The sequence below is a fragment of the Sinocyclocheilus anshuiensis genome, unplaced genomic scaffold, assembly GCF_001515605.1.
Source record: "Sinocyclocheilus anshuiensis isolate Anshui unplaced genomic scaffold, SAMN03320099.WGS_v1.1 scaffold726, whole genome shotgun sequence".
NCBI lineage: Eukaryota > Metazoa > Chordata > Actinopteri > Cypriniformes > Cyprinidae > Sinocyclocheilus > Sinocyclocheilus anshuiensis.
This window is the reverse complement of record NW_015542365.1, coordinates 1,022,737-1,028,734: the sequence shown is the minus strand read 5'-3', so window position 1 is coordinate 1,028,734 and position 5,998 is coordinate 1,022,737.

The following is a 5,998-nucleotide window of genomic DNA, read 5'->3' as shown; positions in this document are numbered from 1 at the left end:
CTCTCTTCCTCCCCCATGTGCACATACGCACATGCTCCCTTCCTGCTCTGGCTTCTGAGGGTCTGGACCAACTCGCTCGCAGCAGATTAAAGCAACGTCACAGACAAATCAGCACAGCTGCCTCACCAGCACTATCTGCAGTGATTCTACACTCAGTGAGCCTATTCGATTCAAATCAACTTGTAATGAGCTGTTTTTGTAATCAAATGCTAATTTGATCACAAATAAATGGACCATTATGCTTTTTAAAAGGGAACAGGTCAAAAACAAATATTTAGAGGCATTTAAAGATGTAAAAAGCCACTGGGTTCACTTCAAATGAGAGTTTTTTTAGTATAAATCTATAATACAATGACCTAATCAACACCAACAGTTGCTGTTAGCAACACAATGACTTCATATTTCCTCAGACTAATAAAGACTGCAGCAACTTTGAGCAATGTAACAATATTTGCATAATATGTGCTTTTTTCTGTTCTGTTGCTCACTGTTTTTGCCCCCTTTGCCCCTCCCACCCCACTTCATCCCATTGCCTATTCAAGCACCTCCCCCCGGTGATGTCATCATCCTAGATCACGTCTGGCACATGTATGGGATAAGATTCCCGCCTAAAGTATAGGGTATATGTCGAACATCACCTGACCAAACTTAAAGTAGATACCAATGATGATCATAACCAATGTCCATCACATATGCGGACTGATATCTAAAAGTTTTTTTTATTTTTTTCACATTTAGATATAAAAATTGAATAAAACGTCAACAATAAAAACAGCTAGCTAGTTTAACTGATTATCTTAAAAGTCCATAGATATCGCTATTATTTAATATGTCTGTTAACACGTTCTCCGACAAGCGGAAGCAATGAGACCTGTTTTCCGGGTTTGGTCAGGTGATGTTCGACATATACCCTATACTTTAGGCGGGAATCTTATCCCATACATGTGCCAGACGTGATCTAGGATGATGACATCACCGGGGGGAGGTGCTTGAATAGGCAATGGGATGAAGTGGGGTGGGAGGGGCAAAGGGGGCAAAAACAGTGAGCAACAGAACAGAAAAAAGCACATATTATGCAAATATTGTTACATTGCTCAAAGTTGCTGCAGTCTTTATTAGTCTGAGGAAATATGAAGTCATTGTGTTGCTAACAGCAACTGTTGGTGTTGATTAGGTCATTGTATTATAGATTTATACTAAAAAAACTCTCATTTGAAGTGAACCCAGTGGCTTTTTACATCTTTAAATGCCTCTAAATATTTGTTTTTGACCTGTTCCCTTTTAAAAAGCATAATGGTCCATTTATTTGTGATCAAATTAGCATTTGATTACAAAAACAGCTCATTACAAGTTGATTTGAATCGAATAGGCTCACTGAGTGTAGAATCACTGCAGATAGTGCTGGTGAGGCAGCTGTGCTGATTTGTCTGTGACGTTGCTTTAATCTGCTGCGAGCGAGTTGGTCCAGACCCTCAGAAGCCAGAGCAGGAAGGGAGCATGTGCGTATGTGCACATGGGGGAGGAAGAGAGCGGACAAATCAGATCTTCTGTAAGCAGAGAGACATTAAGATATCTGCTTGTGTTTGCAGTTATTACCCCTGTCTGACCAAACACAAACTCAACTGGAATGGGTGTTTAGCAGGCGGCCATACAATATAACAATATTCCTGTAGCTTAAACAGAAGAGCATGGCACTAACAAAGCCAAGGTCATGGGTTTGATTCCCAATAAATACATAAATTGATTAAAAACAATTGTATACCTTTGAATGCAATGTATATAAACTATAATATAAAAGTGCATACATGTAAATATACTAACTATACTATTATTTGTCCATTTTACATGAGAGTGTGGCACTGCGGATGTTTCTGTTCTTTTTTCAGTTTTGGCTTCATCTTCATTGTTTATTTGCAGGACGGTTGGGAACCACATAGTTGAAGTTCTTGTTAGCATTCTTTGACCTTATACCTTCATTTTTATGCTTTCAAATGTAGATGTTTGGGCTTCCGGGACTTATTCAGCATTGTTGTTAATTTAGTTACTTCAGATGAAATTTTGTTGAAACTGATTTACAAAAAATGTCTTGAATGCATCAGTATGTTAAAAACGACATACTAATCAGTATGGTTTGCATCATATGCCATTGTTCTCTAGCCAGAATGTATGATTTCATGGAGTTACATCATTTCCAGCTTTTTGTAGATTTTCAACACATTTATAATGTTACAAAAGATTTCTATTAAAAAAAATGCTGTTCTTTTGAACTTTTTATGCATCAGAGATTCCTTAAAAATGTATGCCCGTTTCCACAGAAAATATTAAGCAGCATAACTGTTTTCAGCATTGATAATAATAACAATAATAATAATAATAATGTTTGTTGAGCACCAAATCAGCATATTACACTCTAAAAAATGCTGGGTTAAATACAACCCAGTGCTGGGTAAAATAGGGACAAACCCAGCAGTTAGGCTGTTTTGACCCAGCGGTTGGGTTAAATGTTTAACCCAACCTTCTGGGTAGTAACCCAAACGCTGGGTCAAAACAGCCCAATTGCTGGGTTTGTCCCTATTTTACCCAGCACTGGGTTGTATTTAACCCAGCATTTTTTAGAGTGTAATATGCTGATTTGGTGCTCAACAAACATTATTATTATTATTATTGTTATTATTATCAATGCTGAAAACAGTTATGCTGCTTAATATTTTCTGTGGAAACGGGCATACATTTTTAAGGAATCTCTGATGCATAAAAAGTTCAAAAGAACAGCATTTTTTTTAATAGAAATCTTTTGTAACATTATAAATGTGTTGAAAATCTACAAAAAGCTGGAAATGATGTAACTCCATGAAATCATACATTCTGGCTAGAGAACAATGGCATATGATGCAAACCATACTGATTAGTATGTCGTTTTTAACATACTGATGCATTCAAGACATTTTTTGTAAATCAGTTTCAACAAAATTTCATCTGAAGTAACTAAATTAACAACAATGCTGAATAAGTCCCGGAAGCCCAAACATCTACATTTGAAAGCATAAAAATGAAGGTATAAGGTCAAAGAATGCTAACAAGAACTTCAACTATGTGGTTCCCAACCGTCCTGCAAATAAACAATGAAGATGAAGCCAAAACTGAAAAAAGAACAGAAACATCCGCAGTGCCACACTCTCATGTAAAATGGACAAATAATAGTATAGTTAGTATATTTACATGTATGCACTTTTATATTATAGTTTATATACATTGCATTCAAAGGTATACAATTGTTTTTAATCAATTTATGTATTTATTGGGAATCAAACCCATGACCTTGGCTTTGTTAGTGCCATGCTCTTCTGTTTAAGCTACAGGAATATTGTTATATTGTATGGCCGCCTGCTAAACACCCATTCCAGTTGAGTTTGTGTTTGGTCAGACAGGGGTAATAACTGCAAACACAAGCAGATATCTTAATGTCTCTCTGCTTACAGAAGATCTGATTTGTCCGCTCTCTTCCTCCCCCATGTGCACATACGCACATGCTCCCTTCCTGCTCTGGCTTCTGAGGGTCTGGACCAACTCGCTCGCAGCAGATTAAAGCAACGTCACAGACAAATCAGCACAGCTGCCTCACCAGCACTATCTGCAGTGATTCTACACTCAGTGAGCCTATTCGATTCAAATCAACTTGTAATGAGCTGTTTTTGTAATCAAATGCTAATTTGATCACAAATAAATGGACCATTATGCTTTTTAAAAGGGAACAGGTCAAAAACAAATATTTAGAGGCATTTAAAGAAGTAAAAAGCCACTGGGTTCACTTCAAATGAGAGGTTTTTTAGTATAAATCTATAATACAATGACCTAATCAACACCAACAGTTGCTGTTAGCAACACAATGACTTCATATTTCCTCAGACTAATAAAGACTGCAGCAACTTTGAGCAATGTAACAATATTTGCATAATATGTGCTTTTTTCTGTTCTGTTGCTCACTGTTTTTGCCCCCTTTGCCCCTCCCACCCCACTTCATCCCATTGCCTATTCAAGCACCTCCCCCCGGTGATGTCATCATCCTAGATCACGTCTGGCACATGTATGGGATAAGATTCCCGCCTAAAGTATAGGGTATATGTCGAACATCACCTGACCAAACCCGGAAAACAGGTCTCATTGCTTCCGCTTGTCGGAGAACGTGTTAACAGACATATTAAATAATAGCGATATCTATGGACTTTTAAGATAATCAGTTAAACTAGCTAGCTGTTTTTATTGTTGACGTTTTATTCAATTTTTATATCTAAATGTGAAAAGAATAAAAATTAAAAAAACTTTTAGATATCAGTCCGCATATGTGATGGACATTGGTTATGATCATCATTGGTATCTACTTTAAAGGCATCTTGAGTAAAACTGCTTCATATTTAACTAAGCATATGCAAAACGCTTGAACCGGAAGCGACGAGACCCGGTTAACAGAATATGGAAGTCTGTTGCGCATAACCCCTATTGCAGTCACGGATAAAAAAAATAACAAGCGTGAAAACAAAATGTAAAAACGCAAGTAAAAATATATTGCACAAGATTTAAAAATGAAAGCAAAATTTTCATAATAGCAAACAATGGTCACGGATAGAAAAATAATAAGCGTAAATCAAAAACTTAACGCATTTTTAAAACTAATAAACAAGAATCAAATTTTAAACACATTTAAAATCATATTGCACAAAATTGAAATATCAATGCAAAATTATCTGACTTGCGCACAAAATCATGTTTTCTTTGGTTATATTTCTGTTTTTTCTGCTCTCAAACATTTTTTGCTCATGTTTTTATTGTTTGTATGCTTATGCTGTTTTTCTCTTCGCTCTTGTTTCCGTGTTCTGCGCTTGCGTTTCCAAATGTTGCGGTTAGTTTCATGTAAACTAGGGAGGGTTTAAGCGTCATCATTGGTCCACTTGTTCTAGATTGACAGCTCCTCCTCTAGCCAATCAGTCGAAAAGGGGCGTTGACGTCACTCCAATGCGCCTCATTAGCTGCCGATGCTCAGTGTTGTTCACTTGTACAAGCGAAAATGGATATATGTTTGCTGGGAAGCATCTTTCCATACAGGACACCGTTATATGTGTCTGCCTGTCACTGCTGTACGCCTGCCTGGCGATCCGTTAACGTTAAAAGAGCCATCCTAGTGACCCGTCGTGGTTATATTCACCTGTATTTATTCGCCTATGGCCACATCGCGAAAGGGAGCAGCCACAATATGCACCAGCCTCATGTAGTCACCGTTATTTGCGCCTGGCTCGCCCATGACTGATAATAAGTCTTATGGTTATTACTGTTAGGAGAGGATAATATGAGTAAGAGTAATACATCCCAGTCACAATTGTTTAGTTTGCTGTATATTGCTCGTAATTGTTAACTGTCTGTAGGCAATAATTTGCTTATATTTTGTCATGTATTGTTTTTTTGTAAACAGCTTTGCAGCTTTTTCTTTCATGTACAGTATGTAATTGATGAGGTCGATGGTTTTGTAAGATTTATCACATTTTGTGTTACTCTGAGATTATAAAATGACATACAGTTAAAGGGGTCATATGATGCAATTTCAAATTTTCCTTTCTCTTTGGAGTGTTACAAGCTGTTCGTGCATAGATAAGATCCCTAAAGTTGCAAAGACTAAAGTCTCAAACCCAAAGAGATATTCTTTATAAAAGTTAAGACTCATCCACGCCCTCCTAAAATGCCTCGTTTAAACACGCCCCCACGTCTACGTCACTGTGTGGGAAGATTTGCATAACACCACCCAAATGTTCGCTGTAGTATTGTTGTTGCCGCTGCCGCCATGTCGTGTCGTGGTTTTTCATTGTGAAAGCGAAACTACTTTGTTTGGCCTTCCAAAAGAGGACGATATCTGCTTCGTCATGCCTAGAGCTGATCCATGCTGGTGGCTGAGGAAATACATCAACTTCGCGCTGTGGATCGCCGGATCAGCTTTCACCGTGGACGAAGC